This window comes from Scyliorhinus torazame, chromosome 20 (assembly GCF_047496885.1).
Source record: "Scyliorhinus torazame isolate Kashiwa2021f chromosome 20, sScyTor2.1, whole genome shotgun sequence".
Lineage (NCBI taxonomy): Eukaryota > Metazoa > Chordata > Chondrichthyes > Carcharhiniformes > Scyliorhinidae > Scyliorhinus > Scyliorhinus torazame.
Window position 1 is genome coordinate 5,619,766 of NC_092726.1, and position 19,229 is coordinate 5,638,994.

The 19,229-nt window shown below is 47.4% G+C and overlaps 1 protein-coding gene across 2 annotated transcripts in view; it reads right to left on the reverse strand.

The window, feature by feature from the left end:
- bin3 (bridging integrator 3) overlaps positions 1-19,229 on the reverse strand; it is a 135,572-nt gene that overhangs the window by 40,219 nt on the left and 76,124 nt on the right. The gene's annotated exons all lie outside the window — the stretch shown is intronic.

The window sequence follows — 19,229 nt, forward strand, 5'->3', positions numbered from 1 at the left end:
ATTACTAGCCCAGCGACAATGCCACGACCCCACTGCCTCCCCAATCTACTTTAAATGACAGAAGAGTCAAAGGCGGGTAAGTCAGCCACGATGAGGCTGAATGGAGAAATGGAATCAAGGGGCTCTATCCTGTCCTGCCAGACACAACCCTCCTCGCTCAGAAACTATGGATAACGCAAGACAAACTGATCCATACGATGGTTTTATATCATGGGCAGACAATAATTTCGAAGCGCAAACAGTTCCGATGCCCTGGCACATTTTCAAACACGTTGGTTTTGAGGAGGTCTACACCGCGTTCATTTTCCTAGGCTGATGGATTTCCGTTTCAGAATTCCAACGCTTATTCTCCACGAGCTTCCCCAGGGGCATGAGAAGCACAATATTACCACCAGGCCTCATCTCAAGGTGGAACTTGTCCCAGGCCCTCCCTCTCAGACATTCAGGGATGCCACAGACCAGTACAAACATGTTCCGGGGCGGAGGAGCTCAATGTTTAACTGATTGGCTGCAGATGGACAAATGCCCAACACCATTGCAACCCAGACTGGGTGGACTAAACCATTCCAGCAAAGTCAGAAAATGGCCATAACTCTGAAATCCGCCGAGGCAGATTCCAGCTGCAGACTCCCGATCAAAAGGGGCAGGAACAAAGTCAGTTTACTGTCATCTTTTTGAGCGACACAAATTCCATCAATTAAGTGCTAATTTTGAGTGTTTTTTAAAAAAAATTAAGAACTTAAATAAATCAAACTAACCGCTACTGCTCTGAGCTGAGGGAGATCTACGAAAACCTGAAACAGACTTGTGTTTTCCACTGGGCTGGGAGTCTCGCACCACTTTCTGATTCGATGCATTTGCCTTCAGTAGAGGGGGCAAGTACAGTTTGGGTTGCTATCTCCTGCCGAGCTACAAGCCACAGCAGCCCACACGGGCTTTGATACGTCTGCCCTCACGAGCAATTTGGCGCGAAGCCGCCAGTGCCAGGCACTTGAGTGATTTTGATGGCTGCGTCTCAGAGAGAGTGTTTCCGCGTGTCGGGATGAGGAAAACCCAAGGCCATTAACACCAGATGGTCACCACAAATTTCACAGCAGGGAACTCAGGAACAAAAAGTCTTTACCCCGGGAGCGGGGGAGAGTGTGGAACCTGCCATCACGGGGCACGGTCGGAGCCAGTGGTACAAATATAATGAAGGGGAAGCTGGGGGAAAGGAATCGGGTGATAGTTAGTTGAGGGAGGACGAGAGAAGGCCAGTGTGGAGCATGATAATTGTGGGCAGAGATTTACAATCCCCTCCTCACTGGAGCAGAGGGGGCTGACAGGAGAGTTAGTAAAGATGTTTCTGCCAAAAAAAGTCATGGAGGGTTTGAAATAGATACAAAACTTTATTTTCCCCGGTTGAGGAGAGAGTGAATGAGCGGGGCTGGAGTGGGGTACAGAGATATTCATTCACACAGACGATTGTTGGAACGTGTAATGCTTTGCCAGATGGAGCAGTTGAAGTGAAGTTCATGGTTTCTTAAAGAGGGAAAATGAATAAACATTTGGGCCAGACGACATTCTGAGCTACAGGGAAGAGAATGGTGCTCGTCTCTCTCTCTTCACCAGAGCTTGTAGGCTGCCGAGCTCCGGCAGGAATACATGCAAGGGTGGCCTGCCGGGATGCACAACAGCCATAGCAAGCAGTACCTGTTTCAAGTTTCCTACTGCCCTTTCTCACACGTAGAACAAGAAGAAAAAAAAAGTTCCTCCTGAACTCTCAGCGACAGAGGTCGATCAGTTATCGGACCGTTCATCACTTCTCGTTGGACCCCGAGTGTGAGAAACACATCTCAAACAAGCATCGAGAGGTCCTGATATGTATGTGACCACGGTGATATCCCGAGCAGGATGGCTCACCGGAGAGTTGTGGAGTCTGCTCTGGGCAAAGGTGTTGGCACTGCATACTGTCACTGCCAGAATGCGTCCTACCATCAGCTCAAAAGACTTCAACTTTTCAAAGGAAGATCTCAAAACTCAGAATTACCATGGAATAATAATAATCTTTATCAGTGTCACAAGTAGGCTTACATTAACACTGCAATGGAGTTACTGTGAAAAGCCCCTAGTCGCCACATTCCGGCGCCTGTTCGGGTACACAGAGGGAGAATTCAGAATGTCCAAATCACCTAACAAGCACGTCTTTCGGGACTTGTGGGAGGAAACCGGAGCACCCGGAGGAAACCCACGCAGACACGGGGAGAACGTGCAGACTCCGCACAGACAGTGACCCAAGTCAATTCCTCTGGCTGGGGAATCAAACTCAGGACCCTGGCGCTGTGAAGCAATAGTGCTAACCACTATGCCACTGTGACACTGGAGTTACAGCACATAGACCAGACCATTTGGCCCAAGCAGCCTATGTCAGTGTTTATTCATGACACAAGCCTCCGCCCTCCATGCTTCATCTCACCTCAGCTGCAGAATAAGGAGGCCATTCAGCCTCTGAAGCTCATACTTTCCCTTTCAAGTAAGCAACGAACACCAAAAATAGGAGGAGTCGACCATTCAGGCCCCCAAGCCTGCTGTGCCATTCAATAGGATCATGGTTGACCTCTTACCTGAATTCCACTTTTCTGTCCACCTTCCATAATCCCTCGATTCCCTCAGATCAATATCTCCTGAAGCAGCTTTAAATATATTCAGTGGTGGAGCATCCTCAGCTCTCTGAGTAGAGAATTCCAAAGGTTCAGGACTAATGCGATGAAGGAATCGTTCCTCCTCTCAGTCCTAAAATGATTGCCCCCTTGCCTGGAGGCTTTTCCTTTGTGCCCTCGATTCCCCAGCCAGAGGAAATGACTCCTGAGATCTTCCTACCCTGTCAAGCCCCTCCAGAAACGGGCCTGTTTCAACGAGGTCGCCCCTCACTCTTCGAAACTCCAAAGGAACAAAGGCAGGGTTCACTCAGCTTTTCAGCATCAGACAATCCATCCCCTTATCCCAGCGGCCAGCCTCATGAACCTGAGAAGGGTGTGTAGATAGCCTGGGTCACATTGAGATCCAAAAAGACGAGGTGTTGGGCATCTTGAAAAATATTAAGGTATATAAGTCCCCAGGGCCTGATGGGATCTACCCCAGAATACTGAAGGAGGCTGGAGAGGAAATTGCTGAGGCCTTGACAGAAATCTTTGGATCCTCACTGTCTTCAGGTGATGTCCCAGAGGACTGGAGAATAGCCAATATTGTTCCTTTGTTTAAGAAGGGTAGCAAGGATAATCCAGGGAACTACAGGCCGGTGAGCTTTACGTCAGTGGTAGGGAAATTACTGGAGAGAATTCTTCGAGACCCGGATCTACTCCCATTTGGAAGCAAATGGACGTATTAGCGAGAGCATGGTTTTGTGAAGGGGAGGTCGTGTCTGACTAACTTGATAAGAGTTTTTCGAGGAGGTCCCAAAGATGATTGATGCAGGTAGGGCAGTGGATGTTGTCTATAAGGCCTTTGACAAGGTCCCTCATGGCAGACTGGTACAAAAGGTGAAGTCACATGGGATCAGGGGTGAGCTGGCAAGATGGGTACAGAACTGGCTAGGTCATAGAAGGCAAGGGCAGCACGGTGGCCTAGTGGTTAGTACAGCTGCCTCACAGCGCTGAGGTCCCAGGTTCGATCCCAGCTCTGGGTCACTGTCCGTGTGGAGTTTGCACATTCTCCCCGTGTTTGCGTGGGTTTCGCCCCCACAACCCAAAAATGTGCAGAGTAGGTGGATTGGCCACGCTAAATTGCCCCTTAATTGGAAAAAATAATTGGGTAATCTAAATTTATAAAAAGTAAAAAAAGAGAGGTCATAGAAGGTAGAGAGTAGCAATGGAAGGATGTTTTTCTAATTGGAGGGCTGTGACCAGTGGTGTTCCACAGGGATCAGTGCTGGGACCTTTGCTCTTTGTAGTATATATAAATGATTTGGAGGAAAATGTCACTGGCCTGATTAGTAAGTTTGCAGACGACACAAAGGTTGGTGGAATTGCGGATAGCGATGAGGGTTGTCAGAGGATACAGCAGGATTTAGATTGTTTGGAGACTTGGGCGGAGAGATGGCAGATGGAGTTAATCCGGACAAATGTGAGGTAATGCATTTTGGAAGGTCTAATGCAGGTAGGGAATATACAGTGAATGGTAGACCCCTCAAGAGTATTGAAAGTCAAAGAGATCTAGGAGTACAGGTCCACAGGTCACTGAAAGGGGCACACAGGTGGAGAAGGTAGTCAAGAAGGCATACGGCATGCTTGCCTTCATTAGCCGGGGCATTGAGTATAAAAATTGAGAAGTCATGTTGCAGCTGTATAGAACCTTAGTTAGGCCACACTTGGAATATAGAGTTCAATTCTGGTCGCCACACTACCAGAAGGCTGTGGAGGATTTAGAGAGGGTGCAGAAGAGATTTACCAGGATGTTGCCTGGTATGGAGGGCATTAGCTATGAGGAGTGGTTGAATTAACTCGGTTTATTCTCACTAGAACGACGGAGGTTGAGGGGCGGCCTGATAGAGGTCTACAAAATTATGAGGGGCATAGACAGAGTGGATCGTCAGAGGCTTTTCCCCAGGGTAGAGGGGCCAATTACTAGGGGGCATAGGTTTAAGGTGCGAGGGGCAAGGTTTAGAGGAGATGTACGAGGCAAGTTTTTTTACACAGAGGGTAGTGGGTGCCTGGAACTCGCTACCGGAGGTGGTGGTGGAAGCAGGGACGATAGTGACATTTAAGGGGCATCTTGACAAATACATGAATAGGATGGGAATAGAGGGATACGGACCCAGGAAGTGCAGAAGATTTTAGTTTAGACGGGCAGCAGAGCCAGCACAGGCTTGGAGGGCCGAAGGGCCTGTTCCTGTGCTGTACTTTTCTTTGTTCTTTGGGGCAGTCAGTCAGCAAGATGCAGCATAATTCAACACTCGCCCTCCAACTATCACATCATGTGTGTCCACACAATACCAAGGCTGGAGATAAGAACGATTTCTGGAAGAGATGGCTGAGGCAATAATAACAGAATACTGGGATTGTTGTGCAGATTCCGCAATGCATGACCTTGTGGTAGGAGGTACAGTTTGCGCACAGTAGCACATCCAGAAAGAGATCAAGATCCCTAGACGCCAGTGTGAAGGAGCAGACTGATCAAGTTGCAATCAACAGGAAATGGCTCAGAGCTATAAACAAATATCAAATGGTACAGAGATGGCAGGTAGAAAGTCACCAATATCTCCCAATGTCCAATCTCAAAGCCAGTCTGAGTGTGCGGAAAGCCAAGAGACCAGTGTGGGGCTGGCTGGAAGAATGTTTTGTTTGTAAGAGATGGACAAAGGGTCACTTTCTCTGAAATACAAGAACAGATTTCCTTCTAACTACAGAATGAAAGCAGTATCAAACAGTGAGTCAAACTTCGAGTGAGAAGCCAAAGATTGAAAAGGTGTGGGGAGTTAACAAAAGAGCGGTGGAAAAACGAAAGGCAAATGCTCTGATCAGATATCTGTGCATGCAGGAATAAGAAAAGACCATTCGTCCTTGAACAGGGCTCACAAGTGAGGTCTCTGACACCGTTTATTTACTCCTCATGTTGGAAACGTGGCCACTGGGAAAGGTGAGATGGAAATCTCTTGCCCAGCAGCGTGAAAGACACTCGAGGTGAAATGAAGAACAGGATGAGCAGAAAGAGCACTGCAGTGGCGATGTAGGCCCATGTGTGTTGGCTCACAGCTCCTTTGGTTTGGGCATGCTCAGAATGTGAACTCCTCTCGAGTATTACGGCAAGCGTCAGAATTGGCAGATAAAGAGGAACGATTAAGTATGGGAGAAACCGATCTAACAAAGCGACGTGGAGAACACAGGAATATTGGATGAGGATAGGCCGCTGAATCCCTCGTGCACGTTGCACCAGTCACCAGAGACCATGGCTGATCTGCACCTGAACTCCGATGACCCATCTGGATTCCAGGGTCAGAACAGAGTGGGAAAAGCCGGCCAGCGTGCTCAGTGCACCGGAGGCCCTACAAACCGCCGGGTCCTCACGAGAAGCATGTTTTTGTTCAATGTTTGCTGAAATGCTACAGTATTCAAAGAAGGCTTTTATTCTTGACGGTTGGAAGAGTTTGGTGGTGAAGACCAGCATGAATCAACAAAGTGGTTTGTGCCCAGTACCACTGGTTGCCAAACCTGAAACCATCCCACACCCCTGGGAGCCCAAAACCAAGGTGTCCAAGAAATGTGACAGCAACATCTTTCTTTCTGCACCAATCACCAGTGCAAATGGCACACTTAAAAACAGAAGAGACAGCTGTACAACAGGTGTGTGAGTGGTCGGAAAAATATTGCCTGTGTGCATGCGTGGAAAAACTGTTAAAATGACTACTTTTGGCCAAAATGTTGGCCCGATAGTCAACACTGAGCAGAAAGTGCAAAAAGTACCAGAAGGCATGGATAAATCCGCAGAACAGAAATAATTGGAAAACTTATTTCAACAAAGGCCAAGTGTGAGGTATTAAATTTTGCGAAGAAAAATAAGACGGTAACAAATAACTTGTCAAGTAAAAGCCTAAATTGGGTTGGGAGGCAAAGGGGAAATACACAAATGACGACAAGTCCCAATGCAGGTTAATCAGGCCAGAAAAAAAGCAAACACTCAAGGATATTTCCACATTTTAAAACAACTTGTATTTCTCCAGCACCATTACACAATGAAATGTCGCACGGTGCTTCACAGTGCCGAAAAACAAAGTGTGACTCCCAGCCACATTATCAGGCGGTAGATCAGCTTGATCAAAGAGGTAGATTTTAACAAGTGTCCTCATAGAGGAAAGCGGGAGAGAAAGAGCGAATTCCACAGCTTGGAGCCGAGGCAACTGAATGCACATCCAACGGATGGAGATATCATGAAAAATAGAGACATGATACTGAGCTTGTATCAAACCAAGATGAGACCACACTCACAGTGCTGTGTCCCGTTTTATAAAAAGGATATCGAGACACCGGAGAGGGTGCAAACATGATTGACAAAGGTTGACAGCAGAACTGTGGTTAAAACTCCCAGGAACAGATGAACAGGCTGGCTCTCTTTTCTCCTGAAAGAAAAGCCTGAGAGGGGGCCGAATAGACATCTTTAAAATGGTTGAAGGGTCAATAACGAGGGGACACATTTTAAGGTGAGGGGCAGGTGGTTTCGAGGGGATTAGGAGGAAGAGATTTTTCATCCCGAGGCTGGTGGCGTCTGGAAGGCACTGTCTGGGAGGGTAGCAGAGGCAGGAAACCTCACAACCATTAAAAAGTACCTGGATGAGCATTTGAAATGTCCCAACATTCAAGGCAACGGGCCCAGTGCAGTGAGTGGGATCAGTCTAGATTTGGAGTCAACTTTTTGTCAGTACAGGTCAATGGGCCAAAGGGCCTGTCTTCTGTGCTGTAAGAACAGTGTCATAATAATATGTGTTAGTGTCACAAGTAGGCTTACATTAACACTGCAATGAAGTTACTGCGAAAATCCCATAGTTGCCACATTCCGGCACCTGTTCGGGTACACAGAGGGAGAATTCAGAATGTCCGATTCACCCAACAAGCACGTCTTTCGGGATGAAACCGGATCACCCGGAGGAAACCCACGCAGACACGGGGAGAACATGCAGACTCCACACAGACAGTGACCCAAGCCAGGAATCGAACCCGGGACCCTGGCCCTGTGAAGCAACAGTGCTAACCACTGTGCTACCGTGCTGCCCACAGAGGGCGTCTGTGGGCAAGTTAAAAACAGAAGGCTGAAATCCATTCAGGAAATCAAGGGAAACCTCTTTCCCCAGAAAATAGTGAGAATGTGGAACTTGCTGCCACGGGGAGTGGCTGATTTGAATGGTGCAATGCAATTTTGGGGAAGTTAGGCAAGCATATGAGGAAGAGGGGAATTCTGATGGTGTTCGATGAGGAAGGATGGGAGCGAAGCATGAATGCATGATTGAAGGGACTGAGTGGCTGATGTCTGGGTGATTTCATATTTGCTGGGGTTTACTTTTCAAATATCCGCAAAGACAAAACTTAATGCTGGAAGGAACAACTTGGGAGCTGTTTTTCCCCGACCGTGATATCTTGTGACACATTAAGAGACATACACATACACAATATTAGCCAAGATTGCATTAGTATTCTGACCGGTTCGTGTCACTGATATGGATAATTCAACACAGAACGATTTTATCAAGTACCAGGGTTTTTATAACATTCTGGCCTGCTCCTGGTCATTCAAACCATTTTTGCAGTGTTAAAAATGTCAAAATGATCCAATGATTACAATCCAGTGACATGATTGGTCAGACAAGGGGACGATTTTTAGTACTCGGGGAAAATGTAACTTCCCAGACTTGGAGTTCAGATGAGACTGCAACGGGGGTGCAGCTCCGAGACCTGCGAAGGAGACAATTTTGTTTGAAAATTCATTCACAAGAGTGAAAGCCTGCGTTTATGGCCCTTGGGAGAGTGGGGGAGAGCCCCTCTCCTGAACCGCCGCAGTCCTTGTGGTGACTATCCTTGACCGCAGTGGTCGGGTCTGCCCGAGTGCCTCTCTGGGCCATTTCAGAGGGGCAGTTAAAGGGTCAACCACACTGCTGTGGGTCTGCAGTCACAGACGGGGTGAGGACGGCAGATTTCCACACTGCTGTGGGTCTGCAGTCACAGACGGGGTGAGGACGGCAGATTTCCACACTGCTGTGGGTCTGCAGTCACAGACGGGGTGAGGACGGCAGATTTCCACACTGCTGTGGGTCTGCAGTCACAGACGGGGTGAGGACGGCAGATTTCCCTCTCCGAAGGACACTGGTAAACCAGGTGGTCTTTCCCAACAACCCAGCTGTTTCACGTTCGGCATTACGGTGACGAGCTTTTTATTCCAGATTTTCCGCTTAATTTAATTAACTGAACATGAATTTCCCACCTTGTTCAGTGGGGTGTCAACATACGTCTCCAGATGGTGAGTCCAGTAACAAAAGCACCTTTCCGCTGTCGAACAGTCTGTCTCAACATTTTACTCTGACAAGCTTTTCTTGTCCATTCCTTGCTTAACATCAGCAATAGCTGGTGCAGTTCCAAACACCACGTGGCCCTGATTGAAAGATGAAGTTCCAACAAGCTATCTGTTTTACTTTCACATATCTTTGCCACTTGCACCATTGTCAAGCGCGCATTGCAGACTCCCACCACCCTCTGAGCTCTTTTCCTCAAATCCCCACTGAGCCTCCGTGCCCTCACCTTTAAACCTTGGAAAGTAGTGTAAGAACAACAGGAAGGAAATACTGTCCTGGCCCAGGACCGTTCACACGTACTAATTCTTGGCAAGACCAGACTGAGAGGAACAAGTACGAGCAGTCTTATCAAACCGTTGATGTAGCATTTCTTAAAACGTCGGCAGAAAATCCCAGGGAACAATTGGCAAATACAACCGACTTGGTGTGAGCAAATTATGAATCTTTCAAATTGAGAAAAACAATGCGACCCTGCATTGCACAACAGGATGAAGCATGAGGTGAACAGCTGGAGCCACTCCCAGACTACTTCCCTGTGGAAACTGCTTGCCTTCTCGTCAGGCAATAGACTATCCACCAAGCACAATAGTGTGCTTCCAGGGGTGGGTTTTCTTGCTACCTGCGTGGAAATAAATAAAAGCCCAAGAAGAGTGATGATAGTTCAGACCTGTGATCTCGGAGAACAAGTGTCAAACTCACTCTATCCTCCTCAGGAGCAGTGAGACGTGGGCAGAATGTTCTCAAAGTGGCTCTCTAAAAGTGACCATGCAATTGGCTTTCATACCAAGGGCCCATTTAATTATTTGGTTCATAAATGCCGATAAACTTTCAAACATCAATCCACTTCCCGAAGACCAAATGTGACTCACTTCTGGAGGAGCCAGAGTGAAACTCCACGAGGGTAAGTGTGTCGCAATTCGTGAAGCAGAGCTTGGAGTATGCAGGAAAATAGAGTGATGATGAAATAAACTGGACGGTGGCCAACATGTGGTGACTGTCCCTGAATGAAGTAAATACTCCAGGGCGGGCTGACAGAGAACGCACAGCTACTCAATCTTGAATAACTAGAGGCTCAGAACACAGTGGAAACTTTCGAGCAACACCTATCCGGCTTACGTGTGTACTTCCTCAAAAATAAGAAGCCGAGTGGGAACACCGAATGTCGTCCTTGATTGTAGGCAAAACAACCTGCATTTATATGGCACCTTGAACATGCAAAGTGCCCCAAGGTGCACAGGAGAGCGTGCTGTTTGACACTGAGCCACAAACGGGTATTGGCTGACCCAAAGTTTGGTCCAAGAGATAGATTTTAGGGAGAGTCCCAAAAGGAGGCGAGAGAGAGGTGAAGAGGGCCCAGGCAGTGGGAGGCTCGTCTTAATCGTGACTAAAATCGGAAATGTCTGAATATAAACCATACTTTGACAATATGCTGCCCACTGGAGCAGGCGCATGCTGTGTTGGGAGTGCCAGATGAGTCAGCACACAAGGCAAATTCCACCCTCAAATGTTCCACTGTGAAAAAGAGCAGGGACCTTCCCACAGGGAGGGTCGATTGTGACATACCCAACTAGCTCTCAGATGGCACCTGGGGTCAGCCCACTGGCAACCGGTGTGTGGCAGCCGCCTCTCGGTGCTGACGCTCTGGCCTCTCGATCACGTGGCTATGGGTCCAAGACCCCTTCCAGGGACTTCAACGCACCGTCTGAGCCGACACCCCAGGGCAGTGCTCCACTGTCGGGAGACATCACCTTGCACAAAACGCTTTTCCTCTCAGATGAACCTAAATGATTCCAAAAGCGGGGAGTTGTTGATCTTTATCCAACACAGGTTACATTGGGAGCTATGTGTGTGTGTGTGTATATATAAATTGCCTGCACACTCTATTCAGTAGGGTATCATTGCCAGAATATTAATGCATTAGTAAATTTGCCATGGTGAGTCAGAGAGTTATCATAGAGTCGCTTAAGTATGGGTAATGTCAGGGATATTGGCTTAGTATGAGTAAGCTATCAAAATGATGTTTTTAGTGACCGGTATTCTGGAATTTTTACTGGCACTTGTGGGATTGAACTTTTACTAGTCCACTAAAGTTTTAACATGTGGTAATTTTAAAATGAATTCAGAGTACCCAATTCATTTTTTTCCAATTAAGGGGCAATTTAGCGTGGTCAATCCACCTACCCTGCACATCTTTGGGTTGTGGGGGCAAAACCCACGCCAACACAGGGAGAATGTCCACACGGACAGTGACCCCGAGCCGGGATCGAACCTGGGATCTTGGCGCCGTGAGGCAGCTGTGCTAATCACTGCGCCACCGTGCTGCCCGGTGGTATTTGTTTTTATACCATTTGGAACCATAGAATCCCTACAGTGCCGATGGAGGCCATTTGGCCCATGGAGCCTGCAGTGACCCACTTAAAGATTACCCTACCCAGGTCCACTCACCCACCCCATTCCTGTAACTCCACCTAATCAGCACATCTTTATCACGGCCAATCCAGCTAACTTGCACATGTTCGGGCTGGTGGAGGGAACCCAGGCAGGACCTGGGGAGAAAGTGCAAACTCCACACGGACAGTCACCCGAGGCCAGAATTGTCGCCACACCTCAGGTGAGGGGGCATGAGTGAGAAGGTGGGGCCTTCGTTGATAACCTCAGCCGGACCGAGGAATTGAACCCCCGCTGCTGGCCTCGCTCTGCATCACCAACCAGCCGTCCAGCAGACTGAGCAAACTGACCCCCAAGGTGATGAATATTACACTCCCAAGCATTGACCCGGGAATTGCAAATGGAAAAAGCTGAGAAAGTTGGGACGTGTAGTTGACAACAGGTGAAAAGGTTTTGCCGACAGGACGTGTACATTGACAAGATTTTTAATTGGGATCGCATGCAGACTACTAAACGAGTGATTGCAAGATGCACCCAGTGACAAAATGCTTATCAGAAGATTAATGTGTTAATATACTGAAGCACATCCCTGCTATTATTGCAACTCTCTGAATAATTGCGTGACATAAACTAAATGTTACCTCAATGTTACCTGTCTAAGAGACGCTGATAATTAGTTGGGATATGTAATGGACTGGAGGAACTTGACTGATGTGGTGTGGATATTTTGCAGATTGACCACGGCCCAGTAAAACATTGAAGAGTAATGGCTGAAGAAGTGATGGTTACTGTGCTGACATATCAGATAGGGTTACTGGTGATGGGTGAATCAGTTTGGAGCTTTGTTTCCCTGCAGAGTGCTGGGCTGATGCTGAATTGAGGCAGGTCCTGTGTTGTTTGGAGAAAGGTGGTGGTCTGGTTTGAGAAGCCGCTCTGGCCATCATTCTGAAACCCCACCACACCCTTTCGGTCAAACCTGCCTCGGAGGGGGGCCCTGGAGGATATGGAGTCTGAGCTGCACCCTGCCAGATCGGGTTTGCCGGTTACATCAGTCAGGTTGGATGCAGACAATGATAAACAGGACAAAGCTTGTCACCAAGTTTCCACTGAAAATGAGACGCTCAGTTGGCTGAAACATACTTTTCCAGCGATCCTGAGAAGAGTTCTGTGAATTTTGCTGAGGCGTTTTGTGAACACCTCTGACGGCAGAACAGAAAGTGCGACTGTAGGCAGCACACCTTCAGCTCACAGGGTGGTGGCTGGTCTCTCTCTCTCTGCCTGTGGTCTTGCTCAGGCCTCCGCTGCAGCGGCGCACTCACATCATCCATCTAAGTTGTGCCACAAACTGGTTTCAGAGCAAAGAAAATGAGTCAACGAATATCGTATTGAAATCTAACAATGCTTTCATCACGCTAGCCCATTTACAGAGGCTTAATCTGACCTCTCCTCATGTGGCTGCACAAGCGCCTACTTGTGCAACAGACAAAAAAAAAAAGCTCAGACAAAAACGGGCATTGTGGAGATGGTGTGAGCGAAACCTTTCCGGAGATTGTCGTAGAATTATGTTAATTACAATTATTCACCTTTTCTAACGAGCAAATGTCAGAGACTGGTGTAATATGATCTTGCCCTGACATTTTATTCCCAATGCTGCAGCCTGAAGGATCAGGCAAGCAGACGTTGTGCCTTTCACAATGTACAGGAAACATATCTTATTTATTTAAAAGTCTATCCCAGTTTCAAATACAGCCTCCGGCAAAATGTCACTCAGCCAAGCTCCAACGCATTTGTCTCCACTTGCCCGGCTAGCCCTTCACATCTACGTACATTCCACTTGTAAGCACTTGTTTACACACATCGTGTGACATTTGAAAACAAGTGAAAGATATGATTTCACCGGGGCCTGCATCTTGTGCGCCGTAATGATGATTTCAGAAAAGAAATATAGAACATAGAACATAGAAAATACAGCACAGAACAGGCCCTTCAGCCTACGATGTTGTGTCGAACCTTTGTCCTAGATTAATCATAGATTATCATTGAATTTACAGTGCAGAAGGAGGCCATTCGGCCCCCTGACTCTGCACCGGCAGACTATATACTGAGATTACACTCGGTCAAAACTAGTATTGCTGTTCAGCATAATCGAAAGGGGAAGAGTTTTTTTTTTAAAACGAGTGCGTCATAATCCAAGTCTCGGGTGGTAGAAAATGAACGACTGGCTGCAGAAAACAATACTTTAGTTGTGATAACACAGCCGGGAATTTCAATAACACAGGGAAGAAGCTTGTTGCAAACGAGACAATAGCGCTGTGGTAGATTCATCCATGAAACAAAACTGGCTGGCAACAGAATGGGAAAATTGCTAGTATACTCTCACAAAAGTGTGCGGGTCTTCAAGTGAATTAATAAGCAACCAGGTTACAAACATGGGCCCATTGATTTTTCATCAACTGAATTGGGCTCAACTGCAAGGGAGGTTCACAACAAAATGATTCAAAAGATTTGCTAAATCGCAAGTAAGTGTTTCAGTCACCCTGAATCCGTGCACGCTTACTTGGACCTTACTTGGAAATTACTTTTTCACGGTAAAAGAGTGCAGTCTTTTCAAATTCATTATTAATGATTTCCGAAGGCTTGTGTACCAGAGCGGAAAACCTTTCTGTCTGTGGAGCGTTCCCAGTAACTGGACTGCTCTCCAAAACAGCCAATGCAGACTGGGTGGAATGAATGGTTTCCTGTGGTGTTTGGGTCCATATTCTATATTCTTCAGTGTTCAGAATGGGGGGGGGGGGGGGGGGGACCATTTAGCTCCGAGACGGGAGAAAGTTTCTTTACTCAAAGGGTTGTGAATCTTTGGAATTCTTTATCCCGAAAGACTTCGGCTGTTCCATCGTTGGATGTATTCAAGGCTGGGAGCGACAGGTTTTTTTGGGGGGCGTCTCGGGGAGCGGAGGAGCATGGGGTGTGGGCGGGAAAGTAGAGACTGGCTATGATGGTATTGAATGGGGGTAAGGGGACGGGGGGTTCGCTGGGTCGGGTGGTCCACCCTCTCTCCCTTGATTCCGAAATGAAAGTGGTCGGTTAGCTGTCTTTATCTTTTGGGAAGTTCTAAGTAGCATGCCACATTGTTACACAAGTCAACATCACTCGGAGGAATATCCTCCGATAAAATGCAGAGCAGGGGTGTCCAGGAGTATATGGGACACCACAAATCGCCCCTCTTCACACATTACAACAGTGTCTACACTTGAAAAGCGAGGAATGCTGAGAATGTGGTCAGTGTGAAACCAATGCAGGGTTTTCCTTTTTTAATGAACTCAGCTGGTTAATGTTTCAAGTTGGCTCAATATTTTGCTGATTTGGGTTTTTAATTAATTGTTTTGTTGCATGTCAGGCCCCTTAACTTACAACAGAAGCCATCGCGACGGTGGCAGGATTACAATTCAGACAGTGACAACCCATTGATACACTGACCTTTGAAAGTGCAACATTAGTCTGGAAAGGGCTCCCTGCTGCAAAGACCATGAAACGTTTCAAATAGCTCCTACAAGTGGACGTACTCCTGGTGCCAAACCTGTGACTGCAGTCAGACCAAAGGCTCAGTGTGGTCAGAACGTTCTGCGGCTGTCTTCAGCAGCTCCAGAGAAATAAGGGTCCCGTCCCCCCCAAAGTCCTCATCAATCATTCCAAAGTTCCGTGTCAGCAAGGGCCCAAGCAAGGCTGGTCTCTCACAAAGATATTGCAACTACAATCAAGATCAGATTCGGAATTACTGCCACTCCTCAGTTGCTGGGCGTGCGGCCAAAGGCTATTGACCTGAAGACATCTTCCAAATGGGTCCTTTTCAATCACGACGTACCAAAGTGGGGTGCGGCCCAGTGGGGTATATTTGGATGGACACAAGAGAAACCTTCTACTCTCTGGGAGAAAAGAGGCATTGAATGCGTTTGTGGTTTTTTTTTCCAATATTGGTCTCTGCCATGTTGACTTTACACAAAGTATACCCTACGCTCAAGGGAGAGGGTTCTTGAATCGCAGCCACGTTTGAGCCTGTACTGAACTCTGAGCCATTTCACCAGTTTGTTCACATGGTATTTAATGAAGCACTTATCACTCCTTTCTAAAAGGAACCTTTCGAGGAATTTATACCCAGACTGTGTTCCTTTACTCCTGTAACACCCACTTTTGAATTGTCGAGTGTTGAGACTGGCTGCTGATCACTGCACAACAGAATGTTTAACCAGGGAAAGGAAGGTGGCTTCTTTCCCTCGAAGGAATTTATACTAGCCCTGTAATTAGAAACCTGTGTCCACCCCTTACAACTCAACAATTACCGCATTATACTGATTATAACATTGTTAATTGTCAGCAGTGAAAAGGCAGAGAGGCACACTCTCTCACACACACACACGCACACACACACAGACTAATCTATCAGACACACTTGCAATGCGCTCCAACAATGCTAAGTGGGAGGACTCTCAGGAATATCCATTCAGTGCCTCCAGCTGGTTGCTATCAAGCCTGATCCGCCCACACTTCGGTGCACGGAACTCAAATCCCACAAAGGTGGGGGGGGGGAACGAAAGGAAAAGTGAGTAACAGCAGACCTCACCCAAAATCTGGGGCTATTTCCCCCCCGCCCTTTCAGAACGAAACCCTGACTCTACTCGTTTGTTCGTTCTTCCATGGCACGCGGGCGTCGCTGGCTGGGTCGGCATTTGTCGCCCATCCCGAACTGCCCTTGAACTGAGTGTTGCTGGGCAATTTTAGGGGGCAGTGAAGAGCCAACCACGTTGCTGTGGGTCTGGGGGTTACATGTCGGCCAGACCAGGGGAGGACGGCAGATTTCCTGACCGGAAGGTTGTTTACGGAAAATAGATTTTTACTACAATCGATGAGAGATTGATGGTCACCATTACGGAGACTAGTTTTATACTAATTGATTATTGGTAACTGAATTCAAATTCCACCAACTGCTGCAGTGGGATGTGAACCTGTCTAACCAGCCTTTCGATTCCTTGTCCAGTGACGTGATAACTATACCACATTCTCCCCTCCATGCTGCCATCGCCTGCTGACCAAGTCAATGCACATTGAGCTCTGTTAATATCCAGGTTCCACGCTCCTCCCCTCTGCCTTACCTATCATCTCGTGTCCCTGACCTCCACCCTGTCACACCCCTCCTCCCCCCGATCATTCCTGCCCCGCCTCTCCTGACTTTTCCCAATTTGAAACTTGCTTAAACCAGTCCATCGAAGGTCCTGATGAAAAGTCATGGAAATAACTTCTGTTCCTATTCCCCAGCATGCTGCCTGAAGTGTTGAACTGTATTTCTGTTCATCATTCAGGTCCCCAGCATCCGCAGTGCGGTGCTTTGTCCTTGTCAGCGACATTTCAATCCGCCTAACCTGGAAGGGGATTCCTCTTGCTAAGTGTCTTTATTTTTTTGAAAGGAGCAGCTTCAGCCCAATGTGGAAGTGGTTTCGAGGTATGTTTCTGTTGTAACCTGATGAAGCCAATTTTGGGCCTTAGCCGTTAATGTCCTCACTGTAAGTGGTGGTTGTGTTCCTGAAAATTATCATTCTCCGTGAATCAACATAATCCTGGTTCTCCTCTCCTGAGAAGCTCAAGGGCTGAGTGATCTGAGGGTTGGGAGTGATCTGCTTTGAATTGAAGGTGGCGTGCGACAGCCAGGTCCTGGGATGAAGAGCCAGAATCATCGACAACCTTCAGAAATGTATCGAAGGAGTGCCTTGATGTTTACCTCTGAAGCAGCAGGCACAATGCCCCTACTCCCTGGGTTCTGCTCACTCAATTAGAATCAAAATGATTCGAAAGTGTCACCCGCAGCAAAACTCCAAAATTTAAATCTGACAACGTTTTGCTTGGTGAAAAAAAAACCTCGGCTTCCTTTGAAACCGTAGACCTTACCTCAAATACAGAATGCACAACGGTGCTGTGTATATGGTAGTGGTGAGGGGAAGGATCATTTGAGATGTAAAGGAACAAGCTCTCAAGGTTATTGTGCCTCTATACTCAGATGCTGTCAGATTGGCAGGCAGGGGCTGTTCCTCACCCGTCCTGCCCAGTGACGTTTCAACTACTCGATCTGAAAGTGTTGATTTTTCTATTGCTGCCCTAATTCGTGAAGCGCGAGAGAGAGAGTCGAACAATAGGATTGTAATGTGTGGCGATCATAGCATCTTCAAACTCCGTACGGCACAATAGAACTGACCCAGCAGGATCCAGTGACATGCGAGGCACCTGAGGCACATGTGGGAGAAAACGCTTTTGCGCAGATCAGCACTTTAAACGAGGAGACGGAACGTGAAACAAACCCATTTTACAGCCAATCCACTTTAAATTGGGGCACCTTAAAATGATGAAGGGGAATCGAGGCTTCAAATATTTTAAAGGAGGATGGGTTCGTGGGGCATGTGAAGAGTGATTATCTTTACTGAGGCCAGTTTCTGACACACACAACAGGCCAGCGAAGCATTCACTTCTTATGAAACAGGGTGCGTCATTCCCAACAGAGGTGGGTGTGACACACTGGGAAATACATTGGCTCCCAAATGTCAGAAAGTTAATTTGAAAATAACTTGTGCTTTCACAGCACGTAACTGGGCAGAGTTTGCCATTTCCCTGCTGCTGCGGGGCTGTTCACTATCAGCCCAGACAAAGTAACTCATTCCGGCTTTGATGTCACGCAAGCTTCCTGAACTGCTTCGCTGCTCTGATTGCGTCCTTAACTCTGTTGCGGAGACAAGACTATCCACAAATGAGTCCAAGGTCCGACCCTGAAAGATTAACATCATGGCTTCCACAACCTCTGCCTGTTCAAATGCACTTTCCAGTCAATGAAGTAACAGAAGAATGGAGGTTTAATGGTTTATGCAAATCCCAGGCATTGCAGTTGAGCACAATGTGTGTAGCACAGAAGTGGACACGAAAAATAACCTTTCTGATTCAGCTCTTTCTTGTGCCTGGCCTTTGCAGATTGCAGACTTTGAACGAAAGCAAGTTGGTTTCTTGAACCAGACAAAAAGAATAAAGACAGCTAACTGACCATTTTCATTTCGGAATCAAGGGGCAGGGGTGGACCACCTGTCCCCCTCCCCCCTGATGTGTTATGTACTCTGGGATAACACAGGCTGCAACTGGATGCAGCTTTAACCAAAAGATACTCCAGACCTTGAAGTTAGTTCAGTCTGATTTATTGAACCAGCAGCACAGTTAGCACAGTTCTCTATGAGTTCGACTCTCTGCTAACCTCCGTGTGGTTACTCTGTCTGACTGAACCAGACTAGCTCTTAGCCACGTGCTGGAGGTGTGCTACTGTACATACACCCTGACTCACTCTGTAGATGTTCATCAGTGGAAAGAGGCGGAGTGTGAGTGCCTCGTGCCTTTTATAGTGAGATATCACCCCTGAGTGTCCTGCCTGCTCATTGGTCGTGCCTTGTTCTCTGTGTTCATTAGCTGCCTGTCTGTATATCATTATCTGCATGTCTGCATATCATGACACCCCCCCACCCCCTTGCCCCATTCAATGCCATTATGGCCGGTCTCTATTTCCCCGCCCACTCCCAAGTCCTTCCGCTCCCCCAGACCTCAAAAAAAAAAACCTGTCGCTCCCAGCCTTAAATATATCCAACGATGGAACCGCCTCAACCTTTTGGGATAAAGAATTCCAAAGATTCACGACCCTTTGAGTGAAGAAATTTCCTCCCGTCTCGGTGCTAAATCCTGAGACCGTAAACACCCAACCCCCAATCCCCTGTTAGACGTTTTAGTTGCTGTG